The 21,935-nt window shown below is 49.5% G+C and overlaps 1 protein-coding gene across 3 annotated transcripts in view; it reads left to right on the top strand.

The window, feature by feature from the left end:
* The first annotated feature begins 13,574 nt into the window (after positions 1-13,574).
* The window catches only part of FNDC3B (fibronectin type III domain containing 3B), a 679,078-nt gene continuing 670,717 nt past the window's right edge, over positions 13,575-21,935 (top strand). The window contains exon 1 of one of the 3 annotated variants that reach the window (XM_029615068.1): positions 13,575-13,779. The gene's annotated coding sequence lies outside the window, so the exon portion shown is untranslated. Of the gene's footprint in view, positions 13,780-16,357; positions 16,538-21,935 lie in introns of those variants that run through there. The other 2 variants (XM_029615066.1, XM_029615067.1) reach the window with 2 other exon arrangements.

The following is a 21,935-nucleotide window of genomic DNA, read 5'->3' as shown; positions in this document are numbered from 1 at the left end:
ATGTTCTCACCCAGTACAATTTTCAGCAGCACTAGGATTGGGTGAATCAGAGAGAAAGTGGCAAATTGCATTGCCTATACTATTCGGGTCAGGTGTTGTGTTTCGTGGCTCATGGGAGATCCTCACAAGCTGCGCTATTTACCCCGATGTTGCGTCTTTGCGGCGGGATGCCGCCATCATGGCTGGTGTGGCAGAACGCACTGGTCTTCCCTAGTGTGCAAGCAAGCCGATGCTAAGCCTCTTAAAGGGCCCGCGGCGAGAAAATCCCTGCGGCGCTCTTAGATTATGTCATCAGCCTCTCCTTACTTAGAGCTTCCTTGGGAGCCCTCCCAATGGCTCACCAACAGGTCCTCCTACCTGTTGGTGAGCCAACACACTACCGAGTGTGTGTTGCTTTCTAGATTCTGCCTCGTATGCCCAGGCCGAGCCTGCCTTGTCAGCCTTACTTGACCCTGCTCCTGCTCCACCTGCCTGCTCTCCTACCTCCCATATTGATACCTGGTACTGACCTCTGCTTGGACCCTTGTCTCAGATCATTGCTGTCTGTCACCAACCTCTGCTTGGATCCTCATTTTGACTGATAGCCATCCTCCTCTGACCCTAGCCTGGCCCTGAACTCCACTACCTTGCCTACTCCCAGAGACCCTTGCCTAAGTCTTGCCGGCCCCAGCACCCAAAGGTTCAAACAAGGGGAATGAGGGCTGATATAGATGAGACCTTACTCCGGTCTCTGTCATGCCATGGTCCACCTGCTGGTGGTGAGAACCTGCAGGGCCCCTCCCCGCAGGTTGAGCCAATCTCACCCCAGTCCAAGGATCCACAGATGCAACATCAGGGAGACCTATTTTTGTCCAAGCCATTCCTTTAGGACTTGCTATTACATAAGAACATGTGGTGCCTTGCTGAGAAAGATCAACAGTCCATTGAGTACAGCATCCAGCCTCTAACAGTGGCCAGTCTGACTCACTTGGAAAAATCAGTAGATCCTAATAGTAAAGTCAATTCTATTTTTCTTACTTCCAGAAGTATGAAATTGAGACACCCAAGTCTACCTGGCTAATACTGTTTATGGGTTTGCCTTATTGTTATGTATGGATTTAAGGGAATGTGTTTGTGCATATGAGAGAAGGAGGCAGTGTGTGTGTTGCGAGCGCGGGAGTGCAGTCACTTTCTCTAAAGGGATGTGAGCCCTTGGACCATGGCATGGCTCAGGGAGGAGCCCCAAGACACACACTGTGGGAGGAGAGAGTGTCCAAGCACGGGCTGGAGCTGGAAAAGGCTGGACCAGGATCGAGATGTAGACCATCAAGGAACTGGAACAAGGCAGGCTCACACCTCCACTGGACCTGCATGCACAGGTGAGACCCAGCAACGCAATGCTGGTCTCAAGAGTAGCCCTCCAGCCACTCGGTAGCCCTTCCAGACCCGCCACTTGGGAACGATGAGTGCATGAGGCCAGATGGAGTCTGAGGGCAGGAACATGACTAGACATGGAACTGAGGAACTTGGAAGACTCAGATGAAGACTTGAGGAACTTGGAGGACTCAGATGAGGATTCAAGATTCATGCCCTAGTATAGGGTGAGTACTGCACCTCAGTGAGCCCTACACAGCCGCCAATGGCTGATCACAGACCACGCCGGAAGTGAAGCAGACTCTAGATGAGAAGATGAAGACTTGAGCTGGAAACATGACAAAGATTCAGGAAAGGCCAGCACCGAGGCGCGTCCTACTCAGCTCTCTGTGGCTGGTCGCAGAACACATGGAAGCGGAGCAGGCTCTGGCTTGAGTCTAGCACATGGACGGAAGCAGGAACTCCAAAAACCAGGAACAGGATTCAAGGATTCAAGACTCAGGATTCAAGGATTCAGAATTTGGATTCAGGAACAGACCTCGGCATTAAAAGCAAGGTCCTTTCGGAGACTTATGCTGCAGACGTGAAGACAGGCCTTGTGCCACGAAACACCCTACACAGCCTCCCATAGGCTGGTCATGGACCATGACAGTGGCACGCCAAGAAAGGTGAATGAACAAGAAACCTGGGAGCAGGTCGAAGAGCCAGAGACGGGAATATCAGGACCAGGACTGGAACAACAAGAACATGGAATGCCAGAAAATTGGAACATCAGGAACACGGACAGGTGGCGAAGGAGCTCAGATAAAGAACATTTACGGAGACCAGGAACATCTAGGAACATCCAACGAAGAACACAGAACCATCTGGACAGGAGCAGACCATGAAAGACCTTGATGAACAGAAGAAGCATGGACAACCATGAAGATCTGATGCGAAGGCCCCGAGGAATGGAAGCTGAGCCCTTTTATAGGGCTGGTGGAGGAGCAGGATGATGACATCATCTGTTGGGGCCACTGGGCTTTTCCCACCATTGGCCCTTTAAATGTTAAGAAGAGGCACGCGCGCACGCCAATGCAGGGCCTGGGACAAGCAAGAGCAGAGGAGGGGCATCGGCGGCATTGCTGCTGCAAGGAGAAGCACAGCGGCAACAGCACCAGGGCCGCAAAGATGGAGGGTTTGGCAGCAGCTCCCTGCCACAGAGCACAGCATCCGCGGCAGCACCCTGCCACAAAGAGAGGCATCCCGGCAGTGGGCAGCGGCAATGGTAGTGGCTCCAAGCTGCTTAATTCTTGGCTAGGAACAGGATATCCAAAGTCCAGGAAACTTCAGCTCATCGCAGGAACACACCCACCAAGCTCATGGCCTTCACATCCTGTTGCGAGCGCAGGGGTATAGTCGCTTGCTCTAGAGGGATGTGAGCCCTTGGACCATGGCACAGCTCAGGGAGGAGCCCCAAGACACACACCATGGGAGGTGAGAGTGTCCAAGCACGGGCTGGAGCTGGAACAAGGCTGGACCAGGATCGAGACATGGAACATCGAGGAACTGGAACAAGGCAGGCTCAGACCGCCACTGGACCTGCACACACAGGTGAGACTCAGCAATGCAATGCTGGTCAAGAGTAGCCTTCAGGCCACTCAGTAGCCCTTCCAGACATGCTGCTTGGGAATGACGAGTGCGTGAGGCTAGATGGAGGCTGAGAGCAGGAACATGATGACACATGGAACTGAGGAACTTGGAAGACTCAAACGAAGACTCAAGGAACTTGGAAGACTCAGACGAGGATTCGAGGAATTTGGAAGACTCAGACAAGGATTCAGTATTCTGGCACTAGTACAGAGTGAGTACTGCAGCACAGTGCGCCCTACACAGCTGCCCATGGCTGGTTGCAGACCACGCCGGAAACAAAGCAGACTCCAGACGAGAAGACGAAGACTTGAGCTGGAAACATGACGAAGATTCAGGAGAGGCCTGCACCAAGGCGCGCCCTATACAGCTGCCAGTGGCTGGTCATGGATCACACGGAAGTGGAGTAAGCTCTGGCTTAAGTCTAGGACATGGACCGAAGCAGGAATAAGGAACTCCGAAGACAAGGAACAGGATTCAAGGATTCAAGACTCAGGATTCAAGGATTCAGAACTCTGATTCAGAAACAAACCTTGGCATTAAAAGCTAGGGCTTTCCGGAGGCTTGCGCTGCAGACGTGAAGACAGGCTGTTATAGATCTCCTCCTGTAGAGGGGGGAGTTAGCAATCTGTTATAAATCTGCTCCTCAGGGGGCGGAGTTAGAATCTGTAATAAATCACCCCGCCAAGGGTAGGAGTTGGCAATCTGTTATAAGTCCACCAGGGAGTTAGCAATCTGTTATGGATCACCCTGCCAAGGGGAAGAGCTAACAATTGTAATACTCCGTAGGTGGAGTTAATGATCTGTGGTGGTTGGCTTCCCACAGAGTGGCAGTCTGTATAATACCGCTCTAGTAGTGTAAGGAATGAACACTTAATGTAAATTGGTGAATCCCTGGGCCAATGGCAGATGACAGCGCCCCCAGGAGGATATCCTGAGAGGGACCACTGGCTAGGCTGGAGAATGGAGACAAACACAGATAGTTCTTTATTAGACAGGAAGTAGAACCACCAGAGATGGCAGTAATGAGCTGATGTGCCCGGCAGGGCTGAAGTCCCTCAGATACTGGAATTGTGGTCTCTGGGTTGCTGAACTGTAGAGAGAGACTATAGGTAGTGAGTAGACAGGGTATGCTGGATACATAACCAGTAGTAGATGATACACTCACAATTGTAGATATCTGTAATGGCTTCTATGCAACAGCCTTCAGTATATTCAGGAACAGGAGCCGTAGGCGAGTACTGGTTTCTATATGCAGTCTGGAATAAGAACTCACAATATCTGTGTATGAGATGGCTTCTGGAACAGAAGAGAGTCTTTGGAGGGTTTTAGGAACATAGGCCCTCGTGGAGTGAGTATCTGCAATATGAAATAATGAATCACGATCTCCGTACCTGCGATAACGACTTAGACAGAAGAGAGTCTTCGGAGATTAGGAACATAGGCCATTGTGGAACGAGTACCGATTCCTATCTGTAATAGAACTCACAGTGTTCATGTCTGCAATCGCTTCCAGGTAGTAAGGAGTCTTCTGAGCATTCAGGGACGTAGGCCCTCGAGGAGCGAGTACCGGATCCCGTCTTAGCAATCTGAAATCAAGAAGAGAGAGCGGGGCCCCCGAGGAGCGGGTATCCCTAGGTAAGTTTGTGGAGGCAGAGCAGCGGAGAAAGAATTCCCCTTGCTAACTCGATTCGTAGTTACAAGCAAAGACTTTTTAAGTTGGAAGTGGATGACGTCACTACGGGGGGACGCTCCTGAGGTTCGCGCCCTTGCCAGTCAAACTCTGGAGCGCGTGCGTGCACCCTTACATCATCAGGAACATGGCAGATCTGCAGCGTCAGGCCAGCCTGGGAATTCCAGGGAGAAGTGGCGAGGAGAAGCCGCGGTAACATCTGTTCGTCAGACCCGAAGGGAGTTGCCACTAAGGTAGAGAGGGTGGAGCGAGGGCGAGAACAGGCACGAATGCAACACAGGCCTTATGACACGAAGTGCCTACACAGCCCCCCATGGGCTGGTCACAGACCACGATGGTGGCACACCAGGAAAGGTGGACGAGCAGGAAATCTGGAAGCAGGACAAAGAGCCAGAGACGGGAACATCAGGACCAGGACTGGAACAGCAGGAACATGGAATGCCGGATACATGGAACATCAGGAACATGAAACAGGCAATGAAGGAAGGAGCTCCGACAAAGAACAGGAACATCTAGGAACATCCAATGGAATCATCTGGACAGGAGCAGACCATGGAAGACCTTGACGGACAGAAGCATGGATGACCATGAAGATCTGATGCGAAGGCCCCGAGGAATGGAAGCTGAGCCCTTTTATAGGGCTGGTGGAGGAACAGGCTGATGCCATCATCTGTTGGGGCTGCGGGGCTTTTCCCACCGCTGGCCCTTTAAATGTTAAGAAGAGGTGCGTGCGCATGCCTATGCAGGGCCCGGGACAGACAAGAGCAGAGGAGGGGCATCAGCAGCGTTCCTGCCGCGAGGAGCACAGCAGTGGTGGCACCAGGGCCACGAAGATGGAGGGTTTGGCAGCGGCTCCCTGCCGCAGAGCACAGCATCAGCAGCAGCACCCTGCCTCGAAAAGAGGCATCCCGGCCGTGGCTCTATGCCATAAAGCGGAGGAATCAGCGGCAACCTCCCTGCCATGTGCAGCGGTGACGGTGGCAGCTCCAAATCGCTTAGGGAGGTCGGAGAGGCTTCGGCAGCGTTGGGCGAGATGAGAGGCTGCTTGCGGGATGTGCTCTGCGAGTGGCATCGTAACAGTGTGTTTGAGAAAAAGGGGAATGTGTGTATATGCCTGTGCGTATGTTCTTGCAAATTTCTGACTGTATATGTTTTCAACTTCTGCATGGTAACTTTTAATGCTGGTCAAGTTAAGTGCTGAAGGTCCACAGAATAGGATAAAGGACAGGTTCACATGGACATGCTCAAGTGGACGTCATCTTGCTGCCGACATACACAACTTTTTTCTTCGATGCTGCGAAACAAGTGCGTAAATTGGAAAAAAGATATAGACAGAAATCAGCGTCAACATAAGGTGTTCTCCAGCACTTACTGTAAAGAATGACCAAAAGCTGTTAAGGGAATAACAAATTTAAAAGGCCAAAAATCACACTTCACATCTGTTATTAAGGTTTTAGGATTTTTTAAAATTTTTTATTGTGGGACCAGCTCAACATAAAGGATGTTGCACAGCTAATCAGGCTAACGAATCATAGCAATTGGTCTAATCTTCTCACCTCCCATGCACATTGTAGCAAAATTTCAAATGGAGACTATTCACATCAGTCTCCCTCTGAAAATCAGCAGCCGTAGAGCAAGAGTCCCCAAACTTTGCACCCAGTTCTTCTGTGGGTGGGTGAATGTGTGTGTGTGTGTGGGGGAGGGGACAGAATAGCTGCGCGCACAGTTGACATTTGCTGGTACGCCTGCCATTTTCCTCCCCTGACCTAAATACGCCCTGTTTCTAATGCAGGGAAAAGTACGCCCCATATGCTGATTTCTAAATTTTGGACCCATTTGAGAAGGGCGATTTGCAAGAGAGTTGTTTTACCTGGGGAAATTCTTATATACGCGGGGAAAAGACTTTGGAAATTGATCCCTTAACGCAGTTGCATTTCAGGAGTTTGGTTCAGCAGCATGGCCTAAGGTGGCCAACACGAGCGATTGAATCTGGCTCATTCAGTAAATAAGAGTCCCTGTACGTGACAGATCCGAGGTCATGTGCATGATATGACTTCCTATTTTGTTATTTAACCCTGCTTTAAATAATTTTGAAAAAGCTATTGTAATGATAGCATTGCTTCTGTTAATGCTAACTGTAACATCCTGACTGCATTCGAGTATCCGTCACATTCTACGGAGTACAAGATAAAAGGGTCCAGTAAATGCATGTCCAATGGCTTTTTAATGACATATAAAACACCTCCAAAGGTTTGCAGTGAGAAATTCCCACTTTAAGATTTTCTTTCCAAAAAGTGATGACAGTGTTCCTCGGAAAACATTACTAAGTAGAATTCCTCTTACCCAGAGAAGTCGTGTGATTCAGTACCTTATTTATTTTAATATACCCGCAACTAGTTTGGCTCTGCTTATGCCTTTGTAAAAGCAGATCCATGTGCATTACTGTCAGCGAGATCAGGATCGGAGCAGGCAAGAAATGTAGGACACGGAGATTTGGTTTTGTCATCTAGAATTTCTCTTTCATTTGGAAATATGATGAATGGAATATTTGCTATACAAACATTTACCGTCACAAATACTGCATTCTAAAATTAGCAGATTTAGCATGTTCAGATGACCGTTTTGCACCACCCTGCCCTTCTGAAAGCTGGCTTTCAAGAGTAAAATTCTTAAAGGCTGAGATTGTTCATTCAAGGCCATTGGGCAGGGTTCCAGTAGCCTTGTTGGTCCTGGAAAAAGCTGGAATCTATGCAGCCTTCGTGCAAGGGTCTCATGCTACCTAGGGTGCACCATGCATCCGGGCTTTTCCGATCAATTTAGGTCCTTTGTTTATGCAGTAATTAGTGAGCCATATTTTGAAAAAGGTATCTACCATTTATGATAATGGGGAAAAAAAACGGGTCTATCAAATGTTTTCAGTTCTCTGTTTCCCCCACCATGAGTTCTGTGGTGACCTCATAACTTCGCATGACAGTCCTGATTTTACCACACTGGATGCATGCAGTTTATTTATTTATAAACAAACCGTCTTCCGGCCACTCAAGATCAGTGTACCATACTGTGTTTAAAGATATAACACATTAAGAAAAAATCAGGCCTGTAGGTTCATCGATGCACTGGGCTAAAACCAGGAATGGACCAGCTATGGTTATCCTAGAGTCATTGCCTTATTCTTACAGATGTGCACACTGCTTTCTGTACTTAGACTCTTCCGTGGACTGTCTTACAAAGGAGGGATATAGATCAACCTGGTCCAGGCAAAGTTCACTATGAAAAAAACAAACCTTGCCTCTATTTTATGACCTCACTTTTGGAATGCGGTACAAGAAAGCTCAGGATGGAAATGGAGATTTCCATTGATTAAATATCGAGTAGCAAGGAGAAAGATGGGGGTCTAGCAAAGGATCCCAAGTGAGAGGATCAAAGAATATGTGGGTGGGTGAAAGGAATTAAGCAGCGGCACCCACAGCGGAGGAGGAGAAAGACAGCACTGGGCTGGAGGCGAGAAGAAAATGCTGGTACCAGGTCGAGGCTTGCAGGGGAGAGGTGCGCACAGGGAAAAGGGGAGAAGGAGCAAATGCCACAGTGAAGAGGGTGGGAGGGAGGGGGGGGGTGAAGAATGGCATCGCCATGTGGAAAGAGGAGGAAAAAGAGTGGTGGCATAGGGTTAGGGGAGAAAGGCGGAACCCAGATGCAGGCGGGGGGGGGGGGGGGGCATAAAAGCATTTTAAATGTGCCTATACTGAGTTTGAGCATTAGACACTCATGGGCTTAACTTTTTCTTTGAATTAATGTTAATCTACATTTTAGCAAAATATTAGAAGTTTTTAGTTATTCTTAATATTTTTTAGGAACTTTAATGTAATATGTTTTAAGTACTATAGTATTATGATTTTTATTTTAACAGCTAAGTTATATTTTTTTTTCTGTGCTTCATCTTTTTATTACTGTTAGCTGTCATCTCTTTTATTAATTTAATGTATTTTCTCTGTCAATTCAATTGTACACCGTTGGGAAGGCCTTGCCGATGTGACGGTATAGAAAAACAATAAACTATATAAACTATTTGTCTCTCCCGGGCTGGAACCTCGGGCTAGCTCAAACACCCTTAGCCCCAAGGCCTGGATTCTTTGGGGCTGATGCCATACAGTGCGCTCAGCCAAGTGCACTGTATAACCCGCAATTGGACACAGGTTGTAGAGGTGCTACCTAATTCCCTTATGCAATAAGGGGATTAGCGCCTCCATAACGCACGTCCAACGCGGAGTGAAACTAAAAGCACTCATCACATGCAAATGCAAATGCATGTGATGAGTGCTATTAGCTATTCACTCCAAATGCAAAAAAAAAAAAAATGTGTGTCTAAGACGCACATTCTTGCACTCAGAAATTAACGCCTGGCCGGGGCAGGCGTTAATTGCTGGGTGCTCCTAAAAGTAGTACAGAAAAAAAACTGCTTTTCTGTACAGCCTCCTACTTAATATCATTGAGATATTAAAAACATTAAAAAAAAAAAAGTGCAGGCAGTTGGGTGCAGGAAATGGATGCTCAGCTGACGAGCGTCTATTTCCTGAACCCCTGGCTGTGCGCCGTTTAGGTAAACCAACACCGATAAATTCAGCATGTTTCCTAACCAGCGGACGGCCGACACTCGCGGGCTCCTGTTATCAAGGAGGCGCGAGGGGCGCGCGAGCGACCCTAGTGCCGCCTTGATAACGCGACCCCTAATTTAAATATTGCACGGCGCCCCCAGGAGAGGTGCCTGGGGGATGCATTAGAAAAGCGGGCGCTGACTGTTCAGTGCCCGCTTTCAGTGCACAAATATTGCATCGGTCCCCTTTGTTGGGTGGGTGGAAAGGTTTTCCTTTCAAGACCTAGGACCGACTCTCTCGTTCCTTTCTTGTCCCTGGGAAAGGGCACTTTTCCTCGTCGTGTGGGCCTAATAAATACGCTGGAACCAACGAGTTAGTGTCCAAAATTAAAGTCAGATGGAATATGGCACCAGGGAATTTATCTCTTGTTACAGTCCTTGAATCTCCTTACCAGGACAAGGTATCCTGGTAAGGATCTCCTTACCAGGACATCCACCCTCCAGGGCTTGGCTAAGTGAAGCTCCCAGGTGAGCAGGATATCCTTTAGATGGGCAGGGGAAAAAAAAAACAAAACCTGTGAGAAGGCTGTGAGAAGAATAGGGAGATCCAGGCTGCAAAAAAAAAAACCCCGCCCCAGCTCCCTAAGACTCCCCCCATTTCTGCCCTAGGCAAAAGATGAAGCTGCCCTCCAACCCTAGTGGGCAACCTCACGATCTACAGCCCCAAAGAGTGGATGGACGGGCGGGGGATGGGAGGCCAAAGGAAAAACCCCCAAAAGAGAATTTTCAATACAGCTGCAAATTAAAAAAAGGTCTTTAAAAACCTCTGTCCCACCTCCTCCAGCACTGAAACTGAAAGAGAGCCGAGGGAAAAGGCCAGGGCTTGCGGCCAGGGTCCAGGGATACCCCTTCATTCCTGTACAACTTTCTAGGGTCGGGGGAGGCAAAGGCAGGAAAGAGTTATTTTTAGAATTTACACTGTTGGAGGGAGCAGTGGTGTCTGGTGGGTGTCAGCACTTCAAGGACATTTCTACAGCCTTTGCATTGTCTCCGGAGCTCAAGGTGCAAGGAACTCAAAGGAATTGATCACTTGAATGTTTAATGTTGGATCTGTACAAAAAAGAAACAAAACAGAATGATTTTATGATAAATGTTTATAAAATAATGAGTGGAATGGATGGAGTAAAGGTTAATCAGTTGTTTATTCTTTCAAAAAGTATAAAGCCTAGGGGGCACACTATGAAACATAAGAACATAAGAAAATGCCATATTGGGTCAGACCAAGGGTCCATCAAGCCCAGCATCCTGTTTCCAACAGTGGCCAATCCAGGCTACAAGTACCTGGCAAGTACCCAAAAACTAAGTCTATCCCACGCTACTGTTGCTAGTAATAGCAGTGGCTATTTCCTAAGTCAACTTGATTAATAGCAGGTAATGGACTTCTCCTCCAAGAACTTATCCAATCCTTTTTTAAACCCAGCTACACTAACTGCACTAACCACATCCCCTGGCAACAAATGAAGTTACTAGGTAATTTATGTATTTATTTATAAAATGTATAAATCACTTTCCAGACTTTGCAATAAAATCTTCCAAAGCGACCTACAACAAAGTTTAAAACAACATACAAAATAGAACAATAAAATAGCAATATATAAAATAGGTAATACATTTAAACTAATAAGAGAAAAGATTTTTTTACTCAATGCATAATTAAGCTCTGGAATTCACTGCCAGAGGATGTGGTGAAAACTATTAGTGTAGCTGCATTTAAAAAGGGTTTAGACAAGTTTCTGGAAGGAAAATAAATAAACCATTATTAAGGTGGAGTTGCAGAAACTAACTCTCCTCTTGGGATCCTGCAAGGTACTTGTGGATTGGCCACTGTTGGAAACAGGATACCAGACTTGACGGACACTTGGTCTGACCCAGTGTAGCAAATCTTATGTTCTTATCTCCTCCCTCAACCTGACAAGGGGGCTTTATGCTGCCCCCCCCCCCCCCGGTGGGCTGATTGCTCTTCCATGAGGGCTGTCTCTATGTTAAATAGCTGCAGCAGGGGGAGAGGAGATGCTCCTGCCTGGGAAGGAGATCATCTGGAATTTCCGCCTCTTCAGGGCTGGGCCCGAGGATCCGCTGCTGGGCCTCTTCCTTGGTGTCAACTCTGCTGATTAGTCCAACTCCTGCGGCTCGGGGGCCATTTGTTCCAGATCCTTCCTCGTTTAAGGCTCTTGCCTTGGCCCTCTCTTGGATGTGGGGGCCTGGGTAGTAGCCATAGGAGTCGGCTCATCTTCCCGCCCTGATTGCTGGGGCACAGTGCTATACTTTCATTACCGCCAACATGTCTCGCCACTTCACCGGTCCGTGACAGACCCGGAAGGGAGGGAGGAGGGAGTGGTGCTGGCAGTAATTCAGCTGGGGTGGGCTGTTCCAGATTTCTAGTAAGGTCAGTTGGGGGGGAGGGGAGGGGAGGGGGAAACGGAGGGATGGCAGGAGGATGAATTTGAATTCACACTCTCTCGGACCCGTCTCTTGATTCCTGAGAACCAGTGGGTGACTCCAGCAAAAGAAAATCCTTGAATATAATAGCATAGGGATTGGGGAGGCTCCCAGGCCTCTGTATCAGTGGGATCTGAGACTTCAGCACCTTGATGGCTGTTCCCGGCAAGTTTGTTCTGCAGTGCACCCCCTCCCCCCCATCCCAAAAGCATTATTCCATGGGGAGCGCTGGGGATGCATAAAGGATGACACGTGGACAGGCTCTAGGGTGCTGGCACCCTGAGGATCCACTCTCTCTGTGGGTGGTTACCCTTTCCCACCTTCCCATGCTTCTAGTACCCCTATCTCTTCCTGGGATGTTTGCCTCATCCAGCATGAGCTCAGGATTCCAGTCTGGAGTTGAACCCCTGTCCTCCTCAGACCCATCCTATTATGGCATTGCTCCCTCTCCCTTCCATACTTTGCTGGCTGGGTCCAACCAGCACAGATCCTTGACCTCCAGTGTCATCCCCCAATTACTTCCCCCTCTCAATGGGTGGGAGTGGGTCTAGGCTTTACCCTAATGACCCTGATCCTTCCTCCTTGTTGCCCCTGCATGGGCAGCTGATTACTGGACCTCTTTTCTCTTTCAGGCTGATGTTTCGGGTGGGCCATCTGCAGTCACGCCGGCAATTCTTATTAGTATCACTCCGCCCTCCACATTGCAAGGAGAGGGGGGTTGGCGTCAGCAAAAGGGGTCACTGAAGCCCCCTTCTGAGTATGGATAGGCAATGGCCCATTCTCAGATGTCTGGCCAGCTCTCACCACAGCAACAGCTGGGAAAGGATCAACCCCTGCCCCCACCCTGGGGTGAGAGGCACTGGAGCATGGGAGGAGGAGGAGGAGGGCTCCTGCTGAGGAAGTTCCCGAATTCCAGCTGGGGGGGGGGGGCAATATGTTTATTTAACGCCTGGGGTGCTACCCCTTTCAGGCATGCTCCAGCCCCCGGCACAGGTAGCACAGTTCACAACCCCCTCTTTGTGCAAGCCCCCAGCCCCTTAACTAAGCAAGCCAGTTGCAATTCTCTAATGTCAAGGGAGGCTGCTTGTGCCTGCAGGACTCACAGTACCAGGTAGTGGCTGATGCTCTCTCCCTCCTCGGCTGACCACAGGATGCCCCTAGTTGACAACCAGACTGCAAGGGCAATGAGCGAGAGCACAAGGCTTAAGAAATAAAAGAGCAGGGGGTTGATGTTAGCATCCTTCCTCAACTCTCTATTAGCTGTCACCTCCCCCAGAGGGGTTGAGTACATGACTACTTGTTGTTATTATTTATTTGCTCTATATATTCCTCCTTTCCCACACTTCAAAGTGGGGATTACATTCAGGTTTTGCAGTGCTGATATTTCCCGCTCCCCAGGGGGGGGGCTTCACAATCTTAAGTTTTTGTATCTCGGGCAATGGAGGATGCAGGGACTTGCTCAAAGTCACAAGGAGCCGCAGTGGGAGTCGAAGCCTGGCTGCCCTGCTTCCCGCCTGGGTTTAAGGGAGCAGTGAGCGAGAGCTGCTTCCCATCGCTTCGCTGGCGTGGCAATTTTGCACGTGTTGCCATAGAGATGTGAATCGGAACCAGAATCGGATCCGATTTCAGTTCCGATTCACATCTCTAGCCAAATTACAGTAAAAGGGCTAGGAATGAAGGGAAATAAATACTGCGACACGGCAGGTAACACATCAGGTAAAGGCACAGCATCCCTCCCTAACTAGTGCAGGGGTTAGAGAGCCCCTGGCTGAGCAGGTGGCCGGAATCCCTCCCCTCCGGGCGCGACGATCAGGGAGAATACGGTAGCGTGGGCCGGCCTTGGATCCCATGTGTATCCCCCTCCCGACAGCACTGACATGGCGGAATCCTCCTCCTGATAGTTGCCCAAAAGCTGGCAGGGATTTACCGAGGGGGAAGGCTGCGAGGAGAACGGGGGGCGATCCAGACTGCGAACAACTCGCCACCGACTCCCCCCATTTCAGCCCTAGACAAGGTAAGAAGCCGCCTGCCCTCCCCAGCCAAGAGAGGTGCAGCCGGTAGAGCTCCCGATCCAGGGGGGGGGGGGGAGAAGCGGTAACAAAAAAAAAAAAAAAAAGAGGCATTTTAATGTGGCTGCAAGGGGGGGGGGGGGGGGGGAAGAGCACGAAAACCCTTCCTTTCTCGGCGCCGAAACCGAAAGGGAGCCGAGGGGAAGGCGAGGGCTGGGGGAGGCGGGCACGGCCGGTCGGGGGTTCTGTCTGCACTCCCGCACCACTTTGTGGGGTTGGGGGGAGGGCAGCGGAGAGTTTTCTTTTTACAATTTGAGTTTGGTGGTGGTGGTGGTGCCCGTCTCCCCCCCCCCCACCCACCCCCACCCCATCTGCAGCGCTTTCCGGACATTCCTGTCGCCTGACTCCTTTTCATTATTTTCGCTCTCCCCCCCCCATCCTTTTCCGTCTTGGCTTTTTTTCTTTCCCTCTGGAGGACCTCGGTGCAGGGAACTGGTAAAAAGCGATCGCCTGAACGGTTAATGCTGGATTTTACAAAAAAAAAAACCAAACCCTCCCCCTAAAATCCTCTGAAACTAGTTTATCCCAGGTTCCCTCTGCGCGTCTCTTTGTCCAGAAAACTTAAAAAAAAGAAAAGTGTTTTTGTGTTCAGGGCACAACTGTTGCATCATAGACTTTTCATATCCGCTGCCTGCCAGCTCGCAGAGACCTTTGCAGGATCTGCCAGCGTCGACGCGCACAGGTCTGGGCTCTGTGGTTTGAAGATTTGGCTTGGCTCGGGGCTGATGTGGAGCAGTTTATCTGTGCGAGTCGCCCAAGTTTGCACTCCATCATGTCCTAGTATTCCAGGGAGGCTCTCTCTCTCGCTGCACAATCACCAGCTCACGGGCCCATTTCGAGAGTTACCAGGCGTCCGGGGGTTTCCCAGATCCCTTCCCACCGCTAACATTTTTTTTGGGAGGGGAGTGGGAGTCTGCACAGGTGCCAGCTCTCTGGGTGCTCGAAGACCTCCAGTGTGGAGCCAAATCCTTCACTGTGACCAGGGAGATTGTGATTTGTGCTGAGTTCATGCCCCCCCCCAGTCATTTTGAAAATGTGGCTACGATGAGTCTGAGTGATAGGTGAACAGGAGTCAGGGGTTCACCTCTTCTCCTCCTGCCCCCATCCACCCTGTCTCTCCCCCCTCCCCCCCCCTCACCACTGCTCTGCCTTCTCTTTCCCAACCTGTACCATTGCTGATCCTCAATCCACCACTTGATCCTCTTTTTGCCCCCTTCTCAGTTCCAGCCAAGCTCTTTTCTCCCCCAGTTGGGGGTCATTATTTTCCCTTCACTCCAAGGCACTGCCTGGTGATGCCATTTTCTCTCTCTCTGGCCCCCCTGAACCTGTCCCCCCAACTTTCTCCTCTCCCTACTGTCCCTCTGTTGTCACCTCCCCCTCTTTTCTCTGTCATGCCAAAATCTATCCTTGTGCTACCACTCTCTCAGCTCATGCCCCACCTAATGCTGTGGCTGTCATCTTCACCCGCCGTCTAATACCATTGCACTATCTCCCCCCCCCATTCAAATCCCAGTCCCTCACTTGCTGTATCTGCTCTCTAACTATTTCCTCCCCACCTGGAGGTGGCGCTGCACTCTCTCTCCGAATGCCTCCACAGCCAGGGATGCTGCACTCTCTCCTGTCCCACCTGCTTATTGGTGTTGCACTCCTCCTCCTTCACCCGATTTTATACCTGCTCTCACTTCTTCCTCCCACTACCACCTGGTCCTGCTGCTGTCTCTTATCATTCACTTACTTGGTGCCATGTCTGTCCCTCTGCTTTCTTTCTCCCATTGCTCAGTCCCAGTGCACTTGCTCATGCTCCTCCTCCCCCATGCCATTTACTCATTTCAACCCTCTCCCCCTTACCCACCCTCCTTGGTGTTCCCGCTCTCTCTCCTATCCCCTAATCTGGGTCTCTGCCAGCCACGCTGCCTATGATGCCTCCCCCAACCAATTCCACCACTTTCTCCTCTCCCCACACCCCCTCATACGTAGTGCCCCCACCAGTCGCTCTCTCTTTTGTTAGCCACCAGCTTTCACAGCATTATCTCCTTCTTGGCCCACTTCCTCCATGCTTTTAACTTTCCTCAATCAGCACCTCCTGCCTCTCATTTCACCCCTCCAAACCTCCTGCTGCCACTGTAATCTTCCTCCACCTCATGCTACCCCCCCCCCCCCTTCTCTCTCTCCAGCTAGTACTGCTGCCCTCTGCGCTTCTTCGCTCCCCTAACCTACCCATGGGACTGCTGTTTATCTTCCTCCTCCTCTGCCAACCAGTGGTGTTGCCCCCCCCTCTCCATCACATACTCAGATTTCTCAGCTGCAAGAGGGAAGTGAGATGCAAGGAATGGGAAGGTGGAAGAACCAGGGGGCAGGAAAGGATCGTTTCTAGATGGCAAGCAGAGGATTGAAGAAAGAGAGAGAGAAAAAAAAAAAAAAAAGGCCAGCAATGAGAGGGAGAGACTGGCATGACTTAGGAGAAGGTGTGGAGAGATGGAGATGGGTGGGAGAGTGGAAGAAGAGGTGGCAGGACAAGCAGGGCTGGGGGAGGGGAAAGAGAGAGAGAGAGAGGGCAGCAAAGAGAAGCAGAAGATAGGAGAGGAGGGAGACCCAGGCTGTAAAGAGAAGATGCAAGGAGGCGGAGAGTTCAGAGATGAAGAAGACCGGGAAAAGAAGGAACAAGCAGAGACAGGAACTAAATCGAACCATAGCCGCCCAAAGGTTGGAAAACAGTTTAGTTTATTTAATTTTGATGATTGCTTGCTGGGTTTTCACCCCCCCCCCCTGTGCTTAGAGTTAAGCTTTTGACTTGCTCACCTCTTGCTGTGGCTTGGAGGCGGAGGGTGATATTGGTGTGGCGTGGCGACACTGGAGGGGGAAGGGGGAGGTCTGGCGTGGGGACTGTGGGTGCCGTATGTGTGTGCAGTACAGATGGGGATGAAGTGGTGGTGGAGGTTGGGGGGCGTCTGCATGGCCTGGAGAATGGAAGCGGTGGGGAGGAGAGAGAGGAGGTGTGAAGCTGAAGGCATGGCTAGGATGGCCACTCTTTTTATTGCAGCTTTGACTTCGGTGTTGGTTATTCCCCACCCACTCCCCCATCCCTGCTGGCCTGCGCGCTGTACACGAGAGAGAGGGAGGAGGCACCGTGTCCTAGTTTCTCTATGGGGGGAAAAAAAAACCCAACGTCTTTATCTCATCATCTGGCAACCCTAGGCTTTTCTGATTATCTGTAGCCTGCTGGAATGAGTTCTCCAGTCCAGATGCGAAGGAACAGCAGGAGTTATTTACTTACAAATCACTTATGGAGACTTTTTTTTTTTTGTTTGTTTGTTTCTGCTTTTTCTATGGCTGTTGGAGCTTTGGGAGGACTTGAAAGATTTGCATCACTGAAGCTTGAGTGGCTGGCCCTGGTGAATCTGCTGCCAGAGCAGATCTGGGGGGGGGGAGGCTGGAAGGAGAGGGAGGGAGGGAGCGCTTTCTGGCTTGGCCCGCAGTGTCTGTCACTGCTGCTTGCCAGATGTCTTTCAGGTGGAAGCCCTGACTCCTAGAACAAAACCCCAAAGAATCTGCAGCTTTTCCTGGAAAGACCTTCGCAATGTCTGGATACAGAGGGGGAGGGCGGAGGGAAATGCAGGCTGCAGTCTTTAATATTCCTTCCTAATTTACAAACAATTCCTTCTTCCCCCATCCAGTTTATTATTTTTTTTAAGAGCCTTCAAATTTCGTATATATTGCATTTCACTTTTTAAAAATGCCTTTTAAATGTCTGATAAACATGTTTTTGGAACAGTAAGACATTCAGGTTAAAGCGTTAGTGGTTGTTCCTGGAGGCTTTTCCCCCGCACAACTCCTTGGTTTGGACTTAACCTCTTTTTGTCTTTGCATCACCCGTTTGCCACACAGTGTGGCCTCCCTAATTTGGCGTTCTTGGTTCAGGTCATGTATACTCGTGCATGGAAGCTGAATCACTTCCCGTTTTGTTTTAGAGGGCAGGAGACGCTGCTGATCTGGCTGGAGGTCATCCACAGGGCGCCGATGGGAAAGTCACACTTTGTAGTCCCCATACCCAGACGGCAGGTCACTGTGGAACTTAAGCCTGCAGTCCTGTCCCTCTGCTGCTATCTAAAGCAACCTTTCCTCTCCTCCCTGCTGAACATTAGGAAAAGTTTCAAGAGTGCAGTTTAGATCTGCAGGGTGCCTGCCATGAAATATAACCTTCCCCTAGCTTGTGAAAAGCTGTCCTACGATGCTTGCTCGAGGACCTGGGTGCCGTTGAAAATTAGGATATAGCATGACTTCCTCTTTATTTTACAAAAATCAAATAAATCAGCAGCGCAAGTGATGTATGTTTGTGCATTAATCTTTTGGAAATTCGACTTAGAGGAGCTAAACCTTCAAACCAAAAGTGACAGATTAAAAATCCCCATTTTATGCAAACAAGCTATTTTGGCTGCAGGTTATGAGGCAAATGATTGATGTTGATGCTTATCTTCGTTAATTAGTCTTTCTGGGGTTGCTGTGAAGTCTTAGGACCAACAAAAGAGACTTGTAGTGTGTGAACTCTTGCTGTTTCTTCTGTCACCTGAAGGTGTCCTTGGGACAGCATGGCAGAGGGACACTGAGCTGCGCGCCTCTGGGTTGATGGTGCAAACCGGTGTGGCAGTGGCATATAAAATCATTTTATTTAAATGTACTTATTAACTGCAGGCCCAGCTTCACGGACTGCCCATTGTGGTGTGTATAATACAAAATGAAATCATGTCCCAGAGAAGCAAGCCATTTAGTATTCAAGAACTGGAAGCAGAGTCATTCACAAATACAGCGGTAATTTTTAACACCCCACCCTAGAACTCTATCAAATATGGCGCTCAAAATATTAAACGCAGAACTGATATCCATATTCTCACCTCCCCAGTATATCCCATCCCCTCAACATCTGCAAAATCTAATCTAAAGCTTGCATACAAACCCACGACTAGTAGATACCCCGTTCCGATCTCCCAGTCATCCAGATGCATTCAGTCTTATTATCTGGGGAATAGGCAGGCTTTTACTTTCTTCCGAACAAGCATGGATAGCATTCTCCTAGCCTGATCTATAAAGGGGGATACTCTCAGAGTTTCAGTGCTGCTACCGAAAATATCCTAACTCGTATCCTCAAGTGCATGCCCTGAACCAATGGCACCTTTAGGTACAGCTGTTGTCTTGACCTAAGCTCTCGGTTCAGGACGTGCTGTCTGTGTTTATTTCTTTTTTTCCCTAATAGCTATTCTGGGTCGTTCTTTCTCTCATACCATGGAGCACCATTGTCAGCGTCTTGGACTTGGCGCAGGCTACTGCAGGGTGCATAGTCAAAACAGGGTGCACGACGACAGATAAAGACCCAGTGATCTATCCACTCTGCCCAGCAAGCTCTGGGAGGGCCTTTCCTCTGCTGGACTTGGCTGTGCCACTATGAAGCTTGGGCGTGAGCCATCTGAAAGCAGTTCAGTAGAATTTGCTGGTGCGGACTCGGCCCAGTTCTCAGTGGGCTGCTGTCCAGGTGATTAAAAAAAACAAAACCAAACCCAAAAACAAGGGAGGATGTGAAAACCAGCATTTGCATGGATTTTCCTTGCGCTTTCCAACATTACTGGTCATTTTAAATGTGCTGTGTAGGACCCCGGTGAATCTTCCATCCTCCATTCCTCCTTTTGGACCCAATTGGTGCCTGGTTAGGGGGGGGGGGAGTTTATTGTGCCTCTGAATGGATGGATTGAAGCAGCACCTTAGTGTTTTTTCCTCGAGCAGTAATAAATAAATAAATACTGTTGTGGCCTGTGCTCCGTCCCTCCCTCCCTCCCTCCAGCATGGCCGAAGCAGGGTCCTCTGCTCGACTGGGTGCAGGCCCCGTAGGAGAGGGGAGGAGGGACAATGAGGGGACTTTGCCTCCAGCCCAGAGGGCCGACGAGGGTTCCTGAATCACCCCGAGTGGTCCGTTGATTAAAGAGGGGGAGAAAATCCACCATCACTTTTGGCACCAGCACAAGCTCGTCGTCGCTCCCTACAAGCTGATCCTATTTATTTCAATTTAGTTTGATGACCTTTGCGCTGTTGGAATTTTACATGCAGTGGTATTGATTTAGGGCTCTGCGTACATTGCAAAAGAAATATGGAGACCTCACTGAAAATGCCACACCATCTCTATTTATTTGCAAATTTAAATCCTTAGGATGGAAACCTGGACTTATGCATAGTACCAACTCCTGGGATAAATCTTTTCTCTGCTAGAAGAGGGGCAGGTCTGTTAAGTCACCCCCCAGGCTTTCCAGTGGTGCTCCTGGAAAATGAAATCCTTTGGAAGAAGGATTTCAAAAGTCTGTTTGTTTATGGCCAGGATTTAGTGTCGCTCTGTGATTTGTCTCCCGAGACTAAAGGTATGCGGGCGGGGGGGGATTTCAGAGAGTTGAATGGAAGTGAAAGAAGCTGGCTGAAGAAGCGGTAAGAAAACCACCTACCGGCAGGAATGTTCTTGAATTGGAAAGCAGGTCAGGCTTTGACATTTTCTTTCCGTGTCTCCATGTTGTGTGCGTGTGGCCTTTTGATGCGCTTCTCGGCATTCTAGCAAACAGCGGATAATTCCTTTTTGGCTCTAAATAACGTTTATTGTGTTCGTGCTTTTATACCGCCCACCGCCACCCCCCAAAACAAGAAACCTAAGGCTCTTTTTGCAGCACAGAAATCGAAACACAAGATATCAAAAAATAAGGTGACCGCTCAGATTCCTACACGGACCTTGCCACGTCTCCTACGCTCACTGCGTCTCACACACGCAAAATCCAAATGGCAAAATTTAAATGACTTTTTTTTTTTATGTCGGAAGGGTCTTTATTTTGTTTTGCACGGGTGGTGTTTATGTAATTGCACAATGAAAGTTTTTTGTTTTGGTCTGGTGAAGGAAGCCATAACTCCTGAAAGCTAGTCCAGGAATGTGTAACTAATAGTTAGTCCATTAAAAAGGTATCGCTGGGTATACATATTCATTTAGTTCAGACCCAACAGCTTCTCTTGCCTCGTTTTTTGGGCCTCTAGCTCAGTTGGAAAATTTGATACCCAGGGGCTGGAATCCGGCACCGTGAAGCTTCGTTCACAACTACGTGGGGGATTTCCTTCCTACCCCCCCCCCCCCCCCCCACCCAGTGCTTCTAGTGTGGTGATTGCAGTGACGGCCACGGGCCCTGTACTAGGACTCGTCCTAGGCCATTAGGTATTGCCCTTGAGCGATGACCCTGACTCTTTCTCCACACCCCCCACCCCTAAGGGGCTCTGCAAGCCGACTTGGGGAGCAGAAGACTCAACTTGGGGATTGAATTGGGGACTTTTCACAAAACAAATGCATTTTTTTTTTTTTTTATTCGTTGACCTTTTTTTTTTTTTAAATAACTACTACTGTTTAACATTTCTTTAGCATTACTTGGCCTACGCAGCCGCGCAGCACAGATACGTGGCCGATGGTCCCTGCTCCATGGAACTCACAGTCTAGTTAAAGACATTAAACAAGACGTCATTTTCTAGTCATCAACTATTACAGCAAACCTTTGAAAACCTCTTTGTCACCCTCTCCATTTCCCTTTCCAACCCTCCTCCTCCTCCTCCTCCCACCTTGCCTAGCCTCTGCAGCGGAAGCTCCTGGGTAGGAGGCGGCCTCCTGGGACACGTGCCTCCTGAGTCTGGTCGCAGGGCAGCGCTGCGGCAGGCCAAGGGAAGCGGAAGGTACAGACTCGTTTTTTTGGGGGGGGGGGCGGGCCTATAAACGCATTTTAATTGCATTCTGTCTTGTACAGCAGCACGTTTACCGGACTTTGCTTTTGCCAGGGCTCACGGAAGCGAAACTTCTGAGTGCCGGTGCCTAAAGTTTGGCACCTGGTGCTGGCCTGGGCCTGAGAGGAGCTGTTGGGTGGGCAGGGCCCGAGAGGAGCTACCGCAGGACTGCACAGAAAAGAAGGGGCTGGAGGGTGGAAAGTATACACGGGGGGGGTTAGAACCTGGAGGGGGAAAGGAAGGGGAAGATAAGACTGGAGGGAAAATAGGAGAGGGGTGCAAGGCTGAAGGGAGAGAAAGGAGAGAGAGATTGGAGAAG

The sequence above is a fragment of the Rhinatrema bivittatum genome, chromosome 9 (assembly GCF_901001135.1).
Source record: "Rhinatrema bivittatum chromosome 9, aRhiBiv1.1, whole genome shotgun sequence".
Lineage (NCBI taxonomy): Eukaryota > Metazoa > Chordata > Amphibia > Gymnophiona > Rhinatrematidae > Rhinatrema > Rhinatrema bivittatum.
This window is presented reverse-complemented; position numbering and strand designations above follow the sequence as displayed.